Genomic DNA, 19,627 nt, shown 5'->3' with positions numbered 1-19,627 from the left:
GGGAAGTGGCACCCTAATTGCCTTTTCGTTACTTCGCCTGTGCTTACTATTTTCCACAAGTTTGCCTTACCTTCGTCACGGAATAACTTCTACGGTCTGCTGCCACGGCCGTGTGCCGAGACGTTCCGGAAAATTGCCTCCAATCTGGGTCCCGTTTTTCTTTCCGGCTGTTGTCAATATTCATGCGCGGTATACATTTCACGGCGCACAGTAAATTACTTTTTGCCTCCGAGTCAACCGTGAGTATGCTTTCTCCGGCATTGATGCCAGGTTAGAAGTAAACAGAAACCTTTTTTTATTTTTGCTATGCGCAGACCACTTCCAATTAGAACAAGCGTCTAATATAATTACAAAAAATGCACCTTGTAATGGGAAAACTAGCTGCTGCACAAGAAGAGGTGAATGCTTCAATTAATCGGAACCTATTTGAAGCTTCATAAATCATATTTTACAGGAAACAACAAGAAAGCTAACCACACAAAATCAGACTTAGTTGGAATTCCCCAGACGGGAACCAGACACACGAAAATTTGAAGCAAAGCGTAGAAGTAACCGAGATATTTATCAGAGCCATCAGCGAGACGCTCGGAAAGAAGAACGATCATCGGACTCAAATCTCCACAACACTGTCATTATCACCTACACATCGTGTCACGTGTTGCGGGAACAGCTGGGAAGTTCTATTTCTTTATTCCATGTAGCCGCGAGAAGATTTGTGCTAGTTTTGGTAATTTAGCACAATTTGCAGTTTATTTAGCACGTTGGTTCACGAGCAAACCGGATGACAAGATGAAAGTCACGAATGGATCATTTGTGTGACACACTTCGTCTTCTAGTTTAGAATAGCGGCCCATACACGAGTCATTAAAAATGTTATTACTAAAAAATAATATCATTTTAATGAACGTGTATGGTGCAGTAATGACGAATTTTCTATAAAATTTGAAAATACATCATTACTTAGTCATCATTAAAAATAGCAAAAATAATCCTCGTGTAAGGGCCGCTCATGAAATATTTCGACAGTCCCACGACAAAAAGGCCTAACTGCAAATGAGAGCCTTTCTTTGTTTACTTTCTCTTCTGATTATTACGGAGCCATTACTGCAAATTCTTGAAAGTTTTCAATATCAATTGAAAGCTTGTAGTTTCAACTTGAAAGTTTGGCGAAGAGTATGTCGTCAAATATAAAATCAATTCGGTAAATCGCGAAAGAAAAAATAAACAAAGAGAAACTGTCATTTGCAGTTAGGCCTTTTTGTCGTGGGACTGTCGATTTGTCGATAAATGCGAAACCATACACTGGAATAAAAATCTTATTTATATTCATCAGATTGGTCATATGAATCGTATGTATCGTATAATTCATATGGAAAGTTATAATTTTTTTAAATGTAGTGTAACCTTTGAGTCTAAATCGGTGTAATCATAATGAAATTGATGAGAATAATAAATACAATGTGTAGGAAAACCTGATAGCACCTATCCCATTACACAGTTTAAATTCATTTAATGTTTCAAAAAATTTATATGAAAACTCATAACCTTGAATGAAAGTGCTCTCAAAAGCTGAACGATATCCAATGAGTTTTGATCGTCATAATTACTTTAAAATTGATAAGAATTTCATGTACAAGTTAGGTGAAAAGTCGATGAAACTTATCCCAGTTCAATTTTAATATCCATTAAATTTGTCATGTGGATCGCATGTAGATTGTGTTTCATAGAACCATGCGAAAACATAACCTTATTGGAAACGTACATAAAATTCACAGAAAAGAAATAGATGCTAATTTTTTTCTGAGAAAATTAACAATTTTTTTCTGGAATTTCCGCATCAATTCCCAGCAAGAATCTGCATTTACTCAGGCGAAGGGAGGTGGGTGGCCTTAGAGGTTCAAACCCCTCTCGATATTTGGGGAAAAAATTATGTTATGGAAACTTTATTAAAGACTAAACTAAACTGAAAGTCATAATCACTCATGTTTCCAATGAATCTTAATTTGTGAGAAAAATCACCGAATACTTTGTTCATAGTTACTCCATATTTGCAGAAAGCATCAGTGCTGGAAATGAAAATGTTTTTGTTAAAAAACCTTCAACCTCTTAAAACGCTCATCTTACAATATATCGAAGGTTTACAGGGAACATAGTAATCCATCCTGGGACAAAATTCCATTCAAATTAAGAACGGCGTTTTTTTTTGTAATTTGACTTCAAATTTTTAGGATAGATTTTTTTCAGTGTAAAATTCAATTAGTAATTTTTTCAGTATTTTCATTCGAGAATTAGACTTATTTTCAAAACATCACTAGCACTACAATGTTTTGTAGGATTTGTCATTAGTCTACCCTTATTAATGACGAAAAATAGGTAAAACTGTATAGTCCTTTTCAAGAGGTAGTCTAGATCAATTTTGAAAAAAAAAATCGTGCGAAACTCGTAAAATCGAATTTTACACTGAAAAAAATCGGGTTTCAAAATTTAAAGTCAATTCACAAAATATAAACACCATTTTAGAATTCTATGAAACTTTGTTCCAAGGTAGGTTATTAAGTTTCAGGAAACTAAAACTTTTGTTGTCCATGGTCTTTTTGCAAATATGGGGCACCAGTATTCTATGAAACTTAACTTTCAGTTTAGTTTAGTTTTCGATAAAAAGAAAGTGTAATGTACACTTTTGTACTCTAAATAAATGTTTATTTTGTAAATCGATTTTGAATGATTAAAGTCAATTTTTTTTTTCAGTGTTGGACTCGATATCGAAATTACACAGTATTTTCATTGGAAAACTCGACTGATTTTGTGAAAATCTATAGTATGATACTTTTTTGTAGGCTTTACCATTTTTCGTCAACTATTTAAATAAAAATAGTTAAAAAAGTTTAGACCTTTTCAAAAGACAATCTAGATCAATTTTGGAGAAACAAAATATGCAATGTGACATTTTAAGAAAAAGTCTACATGTCCAGAAAGTATCATTCAAATCTTATCAACTCAGTTCGGGTTTACATCTCCTCCAAGTCAGTCGACAAACAAAACCGCTTACGTTGGGGACAGAAGAAACCAAGTACAGTATTGTGTAGTGAACAATAGAACGACCTTGAAAATGAGTGAACCAAACGAACAAAAGCTACCGCCGGTACGAAAGAATACAATTATTGTTGACTTCAAGACTTCAAATTCGACCTTCGATACGAGAACTTGAAGATTTGCTTAAGGAGAAAATGCATCTTGACATTAAACGTGTGCATTTACTTCAATGCAATAAGACCAATAATGTTGTTTATATCCAGTTTTATAAAGAGTTGGATGCAATTCAATTCGCTAAAGACAATAATAATGTGCACTATGTGGAGCATGAAAACATCAAGTACAACATTCCAGTATATATGGAAGATAGTGCTATAGAAGTGCGTGTGCATGATCTTCCCTCAAGCGTCATCGATCCTTATATTCGCAAAACCATGTCCCAATACGGAGAGATTCTCTCTATCGAAAAAGAAAAGTGGAAGAATTTTTTCCCCGGTATTCTAAATGGCGTACGTTTGTTGCGCTTGAGGAGGCCTATACCTTCTTATGTGACATTCGGTCAGGATACAAGAATACCGTGCAAATCACTTGTTACCTATGACAATCAGATGGCCACATGTCAATATTGCCAAAAAGCTGTTCACTACGGTAAGCCATGTGATAAACCGGACAAGGAGACAACTACACCAAAGGACAACGGTGCTTCCTTCACACCAACCCCAAGCAACCCCAGTACACCTGTGACAGTCACCAACAACAGTGAAGCATCCCCTTCAACGAAACTATTCAACGTATCCCCTATAGAACAAAATACACCAGCTGCAGTTAACAGCTTACCATCCAACCAACCAGCAACTGCAAACAATGTACAACAAAGCGCATCTACAGCAACTAGCAACGAAATCAACAACAATACCACCGATGCGGCAATGGATGACGAAACGAACCACGAACGAAGTGCCCCTCAATCCTCGCAGGAGGAAAATGGAAGCTCCTCTCCCCCTAGAAAAAGGGTGACAACGAGATCCAATACAAAAAAAAATCTTTTATTTAAAAACTCAGCTAAATCGGCCACGTAAAGCTTGTACGCAAATAGGCCTGAATAAAATATCTTTTAAATAATAAAAATAAAATCTTATCAACTGTGAATATGATTTAGCGCGTCATATTTAAGTCAATTATAAAATAAAAAATGTTCAACAAACGATTTGTTCAAAAACTTTTCAAGTAATTATATACATATTTCCATGCATATGGAAATTAATCATCATGTTCTGAAACCTCCTCCGAAATTTTTTTCTGAGTACGTGCCATTTCATTTTTCATTACTCTCTGACGAGTAAGATGATTTGAATTTTTATTTCGCAGTCTCGTAGTTACACTTCTCCACGCAAATATCAGGTGGTGCTCCAACGCGGAATTGAAAGTTTTAATTCTAAAGAACAATGCGATGATCTGCAATTCCTAGTATATCTGGTTCATCCAGTAGCAGCAATTAACCGACGTAACCAGCCAAATGAGTAAATGTAGTTGAACAACAACATTTTTGATAATAATACAATCATCATTTATGGTACATTTGCTTTCGCCTAAATACAATGAGTCAATTATCATCAATATGAAGCATTTGATGTTTAAATTGCCGATATATGAAACTAGAATGATCTCCATAAGGTCCATGGAAGCAAGTCATATGTTTCAACCAAGAAACCACCTATCCTTTCACTCCACTTTCCATTATTTTGTTCGGGTTTTAATGTCAACAAAGCATTAAAAACATTTTTTCTTCGCGTAGGAGTAAATATGTTGCGTGGAATTGCTATTTGGTGACATAATCTTTCATCGTATGGATATAAGTTTTCGATTAACTATCAACTCTAAAGACAGAATCGTGTAAAAATTTGGCTGGCGGACCCTCGTTGGAAGTTTTTTCTTAGAATATTATATATTTCACTCACTTAATCATTTCAACAAGTCTTTATAACTCTGTGGCATAAGCAATCTATATGAAACATTAATCGATTGTTCGTTATCAATTAACTTATCTTCTGATCTTAAAATTTTATTAAAAAATCTCTAGAAAATTCATATTTGTGGTTTTGAAACTTTACAAAAATCTGTGATACAAAATTTGGCGGCCTGCTTTCGTATTGGTAATACTACCCTTTTACTTTGGCAGTGATGCCATAAGTAATTAGAAAAAGGAAGTTTTAGTGCTGAAAATGGATTTATTACTTATTCGTCGCACATGGATTTAGTTAAATTTAAGGATCTAAACTACTTTCGTTCATCACCATTCAAAACTTAAATGTTTTTAAATAACGATAGCATTTCCATTATTTTCATATTTATTTATTTTTATTTATTTATTTATTTATTTATTTATTATCATCGGACATTACCGTCTAAATGATATGAGTGGGGAAAACCCGTTTGAGTGTACCAAAACATTTCAATGGCACTCTTCTCAAAGAGGCATAAAAACCACTATCTTTTCTAATACACTAAAATTTACACATAATACATACAAAATTGTCGTTGTTAATAAATAAAACTATACAAACATCATACATTAATCATACAAACACCAATAAATAGTATACATAAATATCACAGTAATTGTAGTCTTCGTATAGAGGATGCAAATTTTTTTGATGCGTCACCAAACTCACTGATCACTGATTTCATTGACTCTACGTAACGGTATACCATCAATGCTGTAACTAAAGATGATCGGATCGCTCTTCCTATGAAAAGTCATTACGGCGCATTTAGCGATGCTAATGGTCAGCTGATTTGTTCGACACCAATCCACGAAGCTATTCAATAGTGTTTGCAATCGAACGCAGTCTTCGGTCGAATTCACTGCTAAATACAGTTTGAGATCGTCAGCAAATATTAGTTTACATCCAGTACCCAAAACGGAAGCTACATCATTAAAAAAGAGTATGAAAAGCAGGGGACCCAGATTACTACCCTGTGGTACTCCTGATCCATTGGTAAATGCGGACGATTCGCAAGAACCCAGTTTTACACGAATGATTCTGTGGGTAAGGTAAGACCGTAGCCAAGTAGTTAGCTTGTGTGTGGCTCCGAGCAGACTGAATTTGCGAAGAAGAACTTCATGGTCGATACGATCGAAGGCTGCTTTCAGGTCAGTGTATATAACATCCACCTGTAATTTATTCTCCATATGGTCGATACATGTTGACGTAAAATGCAGTAAATTCGTTAAAACAGAACGGCCTGGCATGAATCCATGCTGATCAGTTGAAATGTAGCCAGTGATACGACGGAGAATAAATTGATTGACGATGATTTCAAATATTTTACTTCCTGCCGAAAGATTCGTAATTCCACGATACTGTTGGACATTTCGTCTATCTCCATTTTTAAACACAGGAAACATGTAGGATTGTTTCCAAATATCGGGAAACTTTGCCTCATTAAACGATTGGTTGAAGATTTGAGATAATGGTACCGATAAAGCAGCTGCACAGCGGCGGTAAATAACAGCAGGAATTCCATCAGGACCAGGAGAGAATGAGCTTTTAAGCTTTCTGGCAGCGCTAAGTACCATATCAGGTGACACATGAAAGGTGTTTAAATCGGCAACGTTGTGCGGCACAGTAGTTAATACTGAGGTCAACTCAGAGTCAGATGCAGAGCACGGAGTAAACACAGAGGCAAAGTGTTTTGCAAACAGTTCACAAGCAGTTGCTGTAGAAGATGCTGTCACTTCTTCAAGGTAGACATTATGAGGTACATTTGATGTTTTCCTTTTCGAATTAACGAAGTTCCAGAACCCTTTGGGGTTACATCGCAATCCAGATTGAACTCGAAGAACATAAGACCTATATAAGGCAGCATTAAGATTCCGATATGCAATGCTAGCGGCATGGAAATCGTGAGCAGTGACAGTCGAACGTCTACGGCGAAGTTTACGCTGACAGGCATTTCGTTTTCGGCGCAAAGAACGCAGTAGTGGTGTACTCCAAGGTGGGGAAATCGGTCTACGTGTAACGGGAAGATTTGCAGCAAGCCAGTCTCGTAATACATTACAAAATTTAAATGTCATTGTGTCAATATCAGATGGTCCAAACAATGTTCGCCAATCGAGATGGAGTAAATAACTTGTCAACGCTGGAAAATCAATCTTTCGGTAGTTCAGAGATCGGACATTACTAGCTACGGCTCTTGCAGGAGGTTCAACAGTGGGTGGTTGCATCGAAATAACCAATGGGGGGTGGTGGATATCAATCGGTAGGAGAGGAGCAGTTGATTCCTCATTATTTTTCCTCCAAGTTATCAGCAACTCTGTTTTTATATTTAGTCACAAAGACAGGCAAAAAATAAACAAGTAGTTCGAATATTGTACTCCAAGCAGTTGAAGAAGTAACGAAGAATTTCTGAATTGCTGTGGCAGTACCGTTTTGAGTGTCTACCTGAATTATCAATCAACAGACGCACAATGCAATGAGCATATTTTTGCATTTTGTTAAAAGAAACAGCCTCGCTTCGTCAAAACCTTTATTTCAACTATATAGAGAATTAACCTTTCAGATACCTTCTATTACGGTTCCAAGTAGAGATGGGCAAAACAGTTCATTTCAAAGGGGGGGGAGGGGGGAGCGAATTTTTGGGTCTTAGCCGTCAAGCCACACATCCCCCACCCACCCTGAAAAATTACTTTTAATATGAAAGTGCAAATAACTTGACAATTCATACTTCGTTCTTGTTTTACAGTGTTGTAGAGAATAGATAAATGAATGTAAATGTTAAGCTAGTAGTCTGTTAAAAAGTTGCATATGAACATAACAACGAGACAAGATCGAGGCGCTGCATAGCAGCAGTTTCTATGGTTTTATTAGTTACTATTGCTAAATGAAAAATATCAGTCAGTTTAGAAGCAGCCCTTGAAGAGAGCGGTCATAAAAATATGGCAAGTTTTCGCTTGAAAAAAAAAAGTGTCAATATTGTGGATGAAGCAAAATTTTGCGACTTCCCCACCTTTTGAAACTCCCCTCCCCCTTTCCATGAAAGTCCCACCCTCCTTGAATTACAAATTCACCAAAGGTCAACAAAAATTCATGATTCAAAATAAAAAATGCTTATATTGATGTTCTTGATAAACATTAGAAAAGGTCCCAAGTGCAAATGACAGTTTCTCTTTGTTTACTTTCTCTTTCAATTATTACGGTTTATTCCTGTATTTTCCAACAATTTGTTAGCTACAGATCGAAAGTCGATGAGTTCTGTCGTTATTCTATGTAAAGAGTTAGAGAGAGGGTTGCATATAAGACTGTAACAATTGAAAAAACAGGTAAACAAAGAGAAATTTATATTTGCACGTTTTAACTTTTGAAACCCTTCTTAACTCTACCGGCTACCCAGATCAACCGATTAACAAATTTTCGAGGTAATAAAATAGTGAAAATAACAATTCGACAATCAAGACGCGCGTGAAATCTATTCACCTTTGTTTGGTGATTTAAAATGATTTGAAATAATTTCTAGAGCAATTAATACACGTATGGTTTCTGTTAAATAGAACTTTCGGTTGATTTCAATAAATCACTGTAATGCATAAACTTTTTTGGTCAAAATGAACTAAGAACTGCGAATCAAAACATTCCGGAACTTCAGTATCGGACATTGTTCACTCGGGAAGTCCATGAGTTTAGTCTTGAAACCGGAATATTCTAAATCGCGCGTGAGTACTACCAATAACTGAAATTTATACTAACAAATATCTATCTCTAATAACAACAAGTGTTGGATTAACATCCCTACCTTTTCCTTGAGCGATCTACATTCGGGCCTGGCCGGTACCTGTACTGATCGATGAATTCTGGGGTTACCAGAAGATGTACATTCAAGGATTATTTGCCAGTCGCGGATCTGATCATCTACTACGTACCAATGTGGTAGAAACAGGTGGGGCAAACACAATTCTTTTGTGTTAGTGAAATTAACTTTGCTTCAGCAAGCCAAGTAAAACTAAAAACCACATGCTTGCTTTCGTCGCATCATTCGGACTAGTTGGCATTGAATCAAAGCATGTTTATTTTTCATGTATGTCGTCATACCGAACTATTTACAAATTTTTTATTACCAACGCAAGCAAGCCATGTGCTCTGCCCCACCTGTTTATATCACATTGACTACGTACAACTTCAGCTAATCTCGATCAGTGACGGAGTAGCAACCAGGGATGGTCGTTCGAGCTGTAATATTCCACTTATTTAAAGTCATCTATTTTTTTACGACCCAGTTGATTATTGAATTGTTTTACGTGTGTCTTCGCTAATTCACCAGAATGAAAATTTTTACTTTATTGTTAGTTGTTGACTAGCAGATCTGTTGTTTTAAAAACAAAAATGACAGTTACCTGAAAGACAGCAATCGATTTAGTGCACTAAAGTTTAACCAATTGTTATCAGCAAAACAACTATTACGATCGCGGGTGACATTGAAATTCCATGTAAAAAAGATTCCTTAGAAACTCACGCGAGTGCACGACGGAAGCATAAAAAACGACAGCAAAACTAAATACCGGAGGGGTTTTTTTTCCTGGTAATGGACAAAAAACGAGTGAAACTTCCAACGAAATTGTTGACACTTCCAGGAATGGACAATAATTCGCATAGATATCATGAAATTTCATTTTGTTTCCTTCAACGCCCTGCAAACAGCGTTTAGCCAAACACACTCTGCTGGGACCCAACGTCATTAAAAAAAATATCGCACCATCGTGTGTCTGCTTCAGTCATAAGAGAATAAGCACAAAACTCGAAACGACTTGAATGCACGAAACACGGCAAACCCCTGTAACTTTTCTCATGGCCCCACTGAGACCCTGTGGAAAGAACAACCGGACCACACCGAGAATTACAATGCTCCAAGGTGTTACCGTAGACACATAAAGCACGATTCTGCTTTTCCATGTTGTGCCTCAGTCTACCGATTCATTTCTTTTATTGAGTGTCTTCTCCTCTTTTTATTTTTGCCCTTCTGCTGTGCCACATAAAGAAGAAAGTGTGCTGCCCTTGCCGGGCTTTTTAGGCGCTCGCGGAACGGAGGTGGCTGCTCGTTCGGCTAGCGATCAGGATCCCTGATTAATAGTCAAACAGTTGAATAGTACTGCAGCCGATGCCGAGTTGTTTCGATATTGGATAGCGTGAATAGTTTCTGCCATTTCTTTTTGTGGTTCCCTTCAACAGACATAACACATGCTGAGCAGTATTGTGGAAATATTTTTTTTTACTTTACCGAGGCATTCAACCGCTAAATAGTAGGACCGAGAGCTTCACCTCAGCATGCTGGGGTGAGGTCAAAGTGTACCTCGGGAGAAAGTTGAGTTGATGATAGATGATTGATCTGAGATTATATTTCTTCTGTTCAATTCAGTTTGTCGTTGATGACCTATTTTCAAACTTGCAGGTATTTCCTGTTCGTAGAGGTTAACCCGTTTGTACGTCTGCGAAGAAAAAAACGGACCGAAAAGTAGACCAGAACTGGTTAACTGGATACCTTTTGGAACGGTTTGTGCTGAAATTATGACTTATTTGTTCCATTTTCCATTTTACTCGTCAGTTGCATTAAAAAACATATAAACTTTCAAATGAAAAATTTACCTACAAAGAGTATCCCAGATAACAAAATTTACATATTGAAATGGCTGTTCTTGTCTTCACGGTTATAACTACACATTTTGTTGATTTTCTCGGTGTAAACAAAATTGATATTACTAACACTGTTAGTAGGCTGAGAATAAAGATTCTTAATACAGTTCGCTTTCACATCTCATCCAAGTCAGTCGATAAAACAAACATAATAAACGAATGAATGCAATTGTTGTTGACTTCAGGCAATGCAAAATTCGACCTCTGATACGAGAACTTGAAGGTTTGCTTAAGGAGCAAATGCATCTTGACATTAAACGTGTGCCTTTACTTCAATGCAATAAGAAAAATAATGTTGTTTACATTTAGTTTTATAAAGAGTTGGATTCAATTCGCAAAAGACAATAATAATGTACACTATATGGAGCACGAAAACATTAAGTACAGCATTCCAGTATACCTGGAAGATAGTGCTATAGAAGTGTGTGTGCATGATCTTCCCTCAAGCGTAATTTATCCTTATATTTGTAAAACTATGTCCCAATACGGAGAGATTCTCTCTATCGAAAAAGAAAAGTGGAAGAACTTTTTCCCTGGTATTCTAAATGGCGTACGTTTGTTACGCATGCGCTTGAAGAGGCCTATACCTTCTTATGTAACTTCTTTGTGATAAAATTTTAGCTAAAAACTCAGCTCAATCGGCCACGTAAAACTTGTACGCAAAGAGGCCTAAATAAAAACTATCTTTTTAATAAAAGATTCTTAATACTGCGAACGAAGTTACTAATTCTTTTCTTGAATTTATGTTTCGTCTTAGTCTCATCAGTGCGTAGCAGTTTATGTTGAACTGCTACCTCCGAGCTGACTGTTCAACATAAACCGCTAGGCAGTCATTTTTTTATATCACACCTAAGTGTAATATCGAAAGTGACGTCCCGGACGAAACGAGTTTCGGCTTGCTAGCCGTACAGATTGTGATAAGAGGGTTTTTACTCTCTAATTTATGCTAGGTACACATATCCAATTTTACTTTAATTTTCGTTTCGTCATCAGTGCATAGCAGTTCCTTACTGATTTTTTGCGAACGCGATTTTCACTGAAACTGATCGTACATGGCAAAAAATTCAATTGTGAAAAGTTCACTAGCGAACATTCTCCTGGATGATATTTGAGAAAAAAGTCCGCACATTAAATATATCTTGTATGATTCTTGAACAAAAGATTTTTGGGAAACGAATTCCCATGGCCGCTATATCTCAACCCTTTGCAGAATACATGATGAATAAATTCGTCGATGAACAAACACTAAACCTTTCTGAAAATGTTAAATGACGGTAGGGTAAATAAAATGAAAAAAGCTAAGTTTTTAGCTCTTTTTATTTAATGCTCTGTTGATAAGTAAATCAATAGTGATGATGTATTCAAAGTTTATTCATCAATACCGTCGTGGTGGAGTAATATCATCAATAAAAGCAGCAAGTGCTGTGACTAATATTAGTTATAATGATGATAAAAACAGTAATAAGAAACAAAGCATATTAAAAAATATTATCCAATTTAGCCTGAACATCATACGCAGAAATATAAGGAGCACAGGCTATCTCTACGTCAATTCGAAAACGCAGTTCAAAAGCTGCACTTGCTGCGTGTTCGAGACATGTAAAATACTGCGCTCCTGTTACTTCTGTAAATTAAATTCATGCTACATAGCTTTTTATTAAGTTAAATCTAAGTATTGCAGTGTAATCAATTAGCTGAAATAAAAACTGCCTTTTGTCACTATAATCACTATTTTGAATTTGGATATGAATATTGCTGCTCGTATTGACCACCCCACGTGCTTCAAAAATATCGCAGGTATAATTTCTCAGTTGCAAATCTACTCAGAAGAGAGTTTTTTATTTGAGCGCTAGTCTTACAAGCCAGTTGTCGTATGTTCCAGCCCCGACCTGGAAGGATTAATAGTGTCAATAGGATCGTAGTAATGGCCATGCAATGATTCTGTACACTATGAATCGGTTGAGGTTGAAACAGAAAGGTCAAATTTCACAAAAGGAATGTAATGCCAAGACTTTGCTATGGATCACTCCGGTGTCGAATTGATGCATAGTGGAAATTCAGCATCGAAATATTGTAAGAGATTCTTCTTCCTTTCGATTATCTCTTTAGCGATGTTTCTGCTGGTGAAAATCCGCCATCAAGTTTCGCTGACAAAAAAAAAACAACTTGTGAACTAAGAGGTTCAGAGTATTGTGTATTCTTGACATCAGTCACTGAGTCTTTAGAAAATCTCTTAAACTGCCTCCCTCCCCCTTCTCCTTCCTGAATACTTTTATCACGTTGGATACAGTTGGTTTGTATTACATACAAAAATTTTACGAGCTTGGCGTGCGACTAGTTTGGTTTTTCCTGATGCGCGAACGAGATATTGACGCGTTTCTCCACTTGCACTGATTGCTTCAAACATCAAATTCTACCGATGAGCATGATGTAACAAATACATTTCTTGAAAATTAGAGGTGTGCTGATTGTTTAAGTATCAGCTGTACAACTTTGCTTCCCCCGTTTTTCGATAGGCGGCTGTACCGGCTGAGGCTGGTCAAAATACATAGATGACAATGCCTTTAAAGTGAGTGCGTACAGTGCCTAACGAATTGTTATCGCCGTTTCAGTGACAGTAGTTCTTGATTTCGTATTATTCACGCTAGAAAATATCTGTTTATGTGCCCAATTTTCGCCATTTTCGGAAAGTTTTACTTTTCTGTTACAATTCGAAAAAAAAAATGCAGTTGAATCGAATCGAATGCTCTCAGAGACTTACGGTGATGCTGCTCTGAGTAAAAGAACGTGTCGGGAGTAGTTTCAACTTTTTAAAAATGGTGATTTCCAAGTCGAAGACAAACATGGTGGTGGAAGAGAAAAAACCTTCAAAGATGAACAACTAGAAACATTGCTTGAAGAAGATTCGTGGCAAACCCAAGAAGAGCTTGCCGAATCGTTGGGAGTGAGTCAGCAAGCCATTCCAAAACGTCTCAAGGCCCTGAGCATGATTCAGATAGAAGGAAACTCGGTGCCGTACAAGTTGAAACCGAGGGACATCGAGCGCCGTCTATTTCTATGTGAGCAACTGCTTCAAAGCCAGAATCGTAAGGGGGTTTTACATCGAATCGTAACCGGTGATGAAAAGTGGGTTCGATGTGATAATTCTAAACGTAGAAAATCTGGGAAAGCCCAGGCATGCTACTTTGTCGAAAGCAAAGCCGAATATTCACGGCGCCAAGGTTATGTTTTGTATTTGCTGAAAACAGCTCGGTGTAATTCACTACGAGCTCTTAAAACCGGGTGAAACCATCGCAGGAGATCACTACCGAACGCAACTGATGCGCCTTAGTCGCGCGCTAAAAGAAAAGCTGCTACAATATCAAGAGCGACATGACAAAGTCATCCTCGAACACGACAATGCTCGGTCTCATGTCGTGATCCAAAAGTACCTGGAAACGTCGAAATGGGAAGTCTTGCCCCACCCGCCGTATTCCCCAGATATCGCCCTTTCTGACTTCCACCTATTCCGTTCAATGGCCCACGGCCTCGCAGATCAACATTTTCAATCCTTTGAAGAGTTAGAAAAATGAATTGCTTCATGGATAGTGTCAAAAGAGGACTCCTTTTTTCGAGCCGGGATCCGAAAATTGCCGGAAAGATGGGAGAAAGATGTCGCTAGCGACGGACAATACTATGAATAATACATCTGTAAGCACTTTTTCGCAATAAAGTTTTTAATTGTGAAAAATAAACGGCGAAAGCAAAGTTGTACACCTGATATAACACGTTTGAAAAACTTTAATGTTGCTTATTTCATTCGATAATTAGTTCAATGATAAATTACTTCATTCGCGTAAATTTCAAATAAATTTCTTTAAGAAAACACGACTACTGTTTCTTGATCTAAATTGCTAAAAAGATATTAATTTGTAATATATAATAAAATGTGTTACAATTGTTTCTGTCCTATAGCGTTGGAGCCGATTTTACGAGTCAAGAATGTCAAGAAACAATTTTCAATTCCTCAAAGTATGATTATGTTCGAAAAAGATTTAAAACTGATGCCTGAATCCGAAGCAGTTTTTTTTGGCAATAAAAATGCCTTATTCTTAATTGTACGGGGCCGGGTGTCAATCAGAAGTTTCAAAAATAGCCGCGTAACCTTTTTCTGTCATAATTTTGAACGATAATAACTCAACCATTTGCTAATAGATTTAGATAATTTGACTACCAATCGATTTGGAAACATTTAACTTAAACATGTAAGGAAACGTTGTTTCAGTATTTCGATAGCATCCTATTGATAAATTGGTTTGAATCGACCTATATTTTCTCGAACCAATCACAGCATACTATGATGATGTCATCCGTTTTGTTTCTCTCGCACGGCCGACTGTTTCGATCTTTGCTTACACCTCGAATTTCATTAGCAGTAGCAGTATCAAGTTTCGTACAAAGAGAAATCTAAAAATATATGGTGTATAAAATTGCTTTGCTTAGTAGCTGTTTGTCTGTGAATAAAACGGATCAGGGTCGTTTCACCGAAAGCCATTCCGCCGAAAGGGTTATTTCGCCAAATGACATTTCGCCAAATGGGCCACTTCGCTGAATGCCATTTCTCCGAACGCCATTTCGCCGAAAGCCGAAAGGGTCATTTCGACGAATCCTGAAATTGTCTTAAAATCGTAATTAGAATTGATTTAGAATAAAGACAAATGAAAGACGATAGCGTTTACGCCCGTTTTGTTGACCTACAATTGTACTTCTTGAATAAAAATTGATTCATGAACCTCAGACCGGAGTTCCCACAAAAACTTGTTGACTATTAGCTGCTAAGCATCAAAGCAATTGCATAGGTGTATCTACCAGGCAAATGTATGTGGTATTTTCCGTTTATTAAGTGAAAATGAAAAAATATTAATGCGGCTACGCCACATCGTTTTGGCTCATGTGCTGTCCGCCCTTGCTACCGCTCGTTCGGACCTAACTATAGCAAATAATCCTAGTTTTGAGTAGACCGGGCGAACGAGGCGGTTACAGATCCGGACATGACCCTTTCGGTGAAATGACCCTTTCGGTGAAATGACCCTTTCGGCGAAATGACCCTTTCGGCGAAATTACCCTTTCGGCGAAACGACTTTCGGCGAAATGACCTATTCGGCGAAACGACTTTCGGCGAAATGGTTTTCTGGGAAATGACCCGCTCCCGAATAAAACAAGTAGCTTGTCCAACGAGTTGTTGACTGGATTGTAAAGTATATGTGTTCGCTTGCTGGATTGTCGCGTTTGCATTGTATTGTATGTCGGTGCATTTTTCTGCTGTCTGCAGCACATCGTATTTGCCTGAGTTTTTTTTAAATATAATTCTTTTTACATTAGCTCAACATTAGCCTATAACAGCTATTATTGATTCAAACAATAATCATGTCATCTAACTTAATGGCTAGAAACTGACAAGGTCTGATCAAGTAAAATCCAAGCTTAGTGTAACAGGAGCAATAAATCGGTTGTGTCTTGCATACAACATTTTTTGTTTAACGGAATCCTTCAAAATCATTAAAAAATGAGTTTATTCAAAATTATTTTAACATTGTAAGCCCTTCATCGTTCTGGTGATTACAGAAAGTTTGGTTTTGAGGCAACGATTGTGTAAATAATTGTAGTGTCTATGCTAAGCAAAGCACGAAAACAAACTATCATTTCATACACTCCAGTGAACCGAGATCATCGATCGTAACCAACGTGACCACCGATATGAGGACAAGCATATAACGAAAATCGGAACTAACGTCAAGGCCGTTAATGTTTGCCGTTATAATTGAAAAGAAATAATGGTGTGTAAGTTTGAAATGCTCCAATTTTCGAGAAATGTTTATTACAGCCTCCAATAACCAAACTCATGGCAATACGCATCCATCGGCAACAACTACAACAACAACACCAACAACAACGGCAACTGCTCCGGTAACATCGAATTATCTCCAGCGCACTTGGTCTCGAGCATGCTTCGGCTATTTTCAACCGTTTACACCGATTTTGCTGTGCTGCGGTACATCTGTGGCTACATTACATAATCTCACCCGAAGAAAGACTTCCGAAGCATTTTAAATTGATTTTTATTCCGTTCGCATAACCGTCCTATCGGTGAAGATGCTCTTCTTTCAATTGTTACCGAATCAAGCATGTGCGTTTTTTTGTTTTGTTTTTAAAATTGGAACTCGAACCTTAAAGTCCATGGCAATAAATAAGTTCATGCATAAAAGATACAGTTTCACTTCCTTAAAATCGAAAACATAGACAACAGCACCTTTTGGGTGGTGGTTGGCGATCCATCGAAGGTAATTGGAGTCAAACACTGCTTCGGCAGAAATTGAAGTAGTTCGGGCTGCTGGCTGATGCATTATAGAGAGACAGAGGGAGAGAGAGAAAAAAAAATACGAAACTAAATGACCGTATGCCTGCTGATCACAAATTCGCAACGGTCCGAGATGGAGTATTACGAAATGCCACCGCACAATCAGCTCACCCGGCCAAGCGGGCATCGAAATGTCACACCGAATCGAGTTCGACCGGAGCAAGTTTTTCGAGGCCGCCCGTTGTCGGCACCAACTATGACATTTAGTACATGGCAGGGAGAGAAAGAAAATAGCAAATATCAGCCAGTTGATCGAAGTCTCCGTGTGTCCGTTGAGATAAACTGTTCAGTTTTTTGTTTCGTTGTGACCGCCGCGTTTATTCCTAGTCCGCATTTATTGCAATGCAGCAACGTTCGTGCGTTTTTTTTTACGGAGACCGACGATGAAATAATCGGTGAATGTTTGTCTCAAATAGGAGTCATAAGAGCCGCCAAAACGTAATTTGCAATGAAGGGGTGCGGGACAACGGTGTGTAATTTTTTCATCTGGAAGCTAACAATAAGCAATAGATTACAAATGCAGGTTATATAAAACAACATAAATAATGCTTATTTAGTGTGGATTGACCACATAAAGAGTGCTTATATTGGTCATAAAACAGCTTTACGGTTATCGCATGCTACCCATTGCATTTGGAACATGCGGTTGAATCGAAAAAAAAAGGTCTGAATATTTATTGTGTTTGATAGGAAGAAATGCTGTAATGCATTTAAAAAACGTTACCTGCTTCTTGATGAATCGAGTATGAGTTCATATTAAAACGCGAATTTTAAAGGTTCCGTAATTCCAGTATGATGAAATGTAGAAAATGTATAAACGGTGTAGCCGGGTTGGCATATAACAACTGCCCCCAAACAGAAAAAATTGATATACGCTGTTTGAAAGGGTTTATATTGGAGATGATTTTCCCAAAATTTTAACTCTTTAACTGCCATATTGGTGGAGTTACGGTGGTTCTTCTGATTTCCATTTTATTTAAATTGTTCAAAAACCTGTTGGATCCTGTTGTCTTCTGGGCAGATCTTGCTTCTTGCCACTACTCGAAATCAAAGGTAGAATGGTATACTACCAAATATGTCACTTTCGTCCCAAAAGACATGAATCCATCAAATTGCCCACAACTTCGACCAATTGAGGAATTTTGAGCATTAACGAAGGCACATCTTAGGGAACATGTCTCGGCAGCCGAAACCATTCAACAGTTCGAAAAAGAAAGGAAAAAAGTGTCAAAACTTGTCGCCAAGAAGTCTGTACTGAATTTAATGAGGAACGATCGGAAGAAGTTGCGCCAGCTAGTCTACAATGGCTAAGTAGCAAATGTTGAGAATAATATTCTGTTGTTGTAGTCTAATATTATCAGTATATCGAACAAAATTTGAATATCTAACACTTGTGAATTATTTACAGCGAAATCAAAGTGCGTCCATACTTTCTGGGATAGTCTTTACGCTGTAATTTTTTCAGATTTTTTAAAAATGTGGATGGGTATAACATCAAACTTCAACATAATAAATCATTCGGAAAACCATGCGTCCCCATCAAATTGTCATCATCCGATGGAGACGCATGGTATTTAGTTCTAAAATCATATATCACATAACCTTATAACTAAATACCATGCGTTTCCATCTACAGCTTGAGTTCAGGGCTTAATAAATAATTTTCATAAGGAAGGACCGGTGAGAGGAACATGAATCAGAACTAATGAATTGACAAATATTTAGGTTTTAATATACGGTTTAAAGTTTTTATTTATGAACTGATAAGCCATTTTAGATTGATTTTACATTTATTGTATTCAAATCAAATAATAAGTATATTTAGAAAAAATTCTAAAAGACAATTAAGTTATAGTTCTTTTGCAGAAAAAAGTATTCCTAGATACCAAGCGCGAATTTAAGGAAAATTCGAAACCAAGCGAAATCTAAAAAACTATTAGTATTAAGGTAAAATGCTCATCGCCGTTCTGTATCACATGGTATGAATAGCCAAGTTGCCTGAAATTGCTTAACAATACAGCTAAAGTCAAACGGCTTAATCTCATAAAGACGGATTAATCAAACTGGGATCGGACTGACAGTAAATTCGTCGAAATAAACTGTATGAGAGAGAAAGGCATTCAAATATAACACCTTCCCACTCGAATAATGGTGCTTGGCGATGATATCGTGGTGGTTCATGAATTCGTGTATTCATTCATTTATGACCACGGATAAGGATACAAGAAAAGTAATACGTCACCATGAGAAATTAATCAACGGCGTATAAACCACGGTTTTCAACAGCTGCTTGGAGATCCACCAATCATACGTACAGCTGAAATTGGACAGTTAAGATCCGTTCTTGAATGTGATTCGGAAGGCTCCAGAAAAAGAGAAGCATAGCGAGCAAGGTGGATCGATCAAATGGAGGCAAAAAGTGGTCATAAATATTAAGTTCAAAAGAACATGTTGTTTGTATAGAAAATCGACGATGCGAATTATTACGTTCTTTTTAGACTTGCTGCAGACG

At 37.2% G+C, this 19,627-nt stretch overlaps 1 protein-coding gene and 1 long non-coding RNA gene across 7 annotated transcripts in view; one reads left to right on the top strand and one right to left on the bottom strand.

The window, feature by feature from the left end:
* The window catches only part of LOC131438175 (uncharacterized), a 140,271-nt gene that overhangs the window by 12,129 nt on the left and 108,515 nt on the right, over window positions 1-19,627 (bottom strand). The gene's annotated exons all lie outside the window — the stretch shown is intronic.
* Window positions 107-1,300, top strand: LOC131438179 (uncharacterized). Its single transcript, XR_009230889.1, has 3 exons — window positions 107-239; window positions 315-398; window positions 455-1,300. It is a non-coding gene; the product is annotated as an uncharacterized LOC131438179 (long non-coding RNA).

This window comes from Malaya genurostris, chromosome 3, assembly GCF_030247185.1.
Source record: "Malaya genurostris strain Urasoe2022 chromosome 3, Malgen_1.1, whole genome shotgun sequence".
NCBI classification, from domain to species: domain Eukaryota; kingdom Metazoa; phylum Arthropoda; class Insecta; order Diptera; family Culicidae; genus Malaya; species Malaya genurostris.
Note: the sequence above shows the minus strand (reverse complement) of the source record. Positions and strands in the feature narration are given on the sequence as shown.